We start from the raw sequence: 1,178 nt of genomic DNA, 5'->3' as shown, positions 1-1,178 counted from the left end.
AATAAAAAAAAGAAAAATAAAAATCTTCGGCCCGGCGGACCGGCCCGCCCCGCCCCGCCAAAACCTGCCAATTTGGCGGTGCGGATTTGGCGGATTTTTTTAATTTGGCGGGCTCCAAATCCTAACCTGACCTGCCTTTTTAGCGGGTTTAGCGGGTCAGCCCGACGGCCGGTTCAACCCGTTTTGCCACCCCTACAAACTAATAATTATGTAGTAACAACCTATCACAAGTAAAATAACATACAGTTCCAAATTTCTACCAGCGACCTATTCCTAACGCTACAAACTATATTCTTGTCCTTCGCGATTACCCTAACCATGGCTACTTACAAAAATATATCTATATGCGATTGTACAAAATTCAACACAACAGAATTAATTTCAAAGTTGGCTACTCCAGCGTAATGAGAAGTCTCGTTCAGCCTGTTGATGTCTCCATCATTTTTCGCCTGGCGTGCCATCGCAGTATTTGTCGATAATATGGTCAGAAAGGAATAATAGAGAGGAAAAAGTGGTTGAAAAGTTCAAATTCAAGCCCAATCAAACACTGTCAATGACATATACTTATAGGCGTGCATCAGTCTTATCTCGTTTACACTGTAAACGAGATAAGCTTTCACGTATCTCGTTTACAGTGTAAACGAGATAAGAGATTATCGCAGATTTCGGTAATAATTTATTTATTTATTTATTTCAGTAATTATTATATTTTTTATTTATTTAAATAAAAAATCCTCCAATCTATGGATGTAGGAATTGAATCAACATTTGCATACTCGAATGGTGTTTTTCTAGACCCAATAAGCTCATGTGACCTCTTATTGTATCCATTTAAGGAACCCTTAAGCTCCTCAACGGTTAGGTCGGTTAAGTGGTTAATACCAAGTTTATAAGACTTGTCACCAGCAGCATTGAAGGATTCAATGTATTCTACATTCTTCTTGAATATCAAGAACCCTTTTTGCTTCTCCTCATCATCTTTGTAAACTATGCCATATTTAATCGTCCATTGTTCATGTCTCTCTTCACTGATGATTCTTCATTGAGCTTTCGGGAACACTTGTGAAATCCCAACTACAAGAATGAGGAATAATATGGTCAATGTATATAATTGTTTTTTGATAGTGAAAGCCATGTTTAAGAAGAAAGATTAAAAATAAATAAAAGCTTCTTAATAT

At 37.0% G+C, this 1,178-nt stretch overlaps 1 pseudogene; it reads right to left on the bottom strand.

The window, feature by feature from the left end:
* Positions 1 to 1,178, bottom strand: part of LOC110262434 — a 10,141-nt pseudogene that overhangs the window by 3,231 nt on the left and 5,732 nt on the right.

Source organism: Arachis ipaensis, chromosome B08, assembly GCF_000816755.2.
Source record: "Arachis ipaensis cultivar K30076 chromosome B08, Araip1.1, whole genome shotgun sequence".
In the NCBI taxonomy this organism is placed as follows: domain Eukaryota; kingdom Viridiplantae; phylum Streptophyta; class Magnoliopsida; order Fabales; family Fabaceae; genus Arachis; species Arachis ipaensis.
The sequence above is the reverse complement of the archived record's forward strand: the minus strand, read 5'-3'. Positions and strand labels throughout refer to the sequence as shown.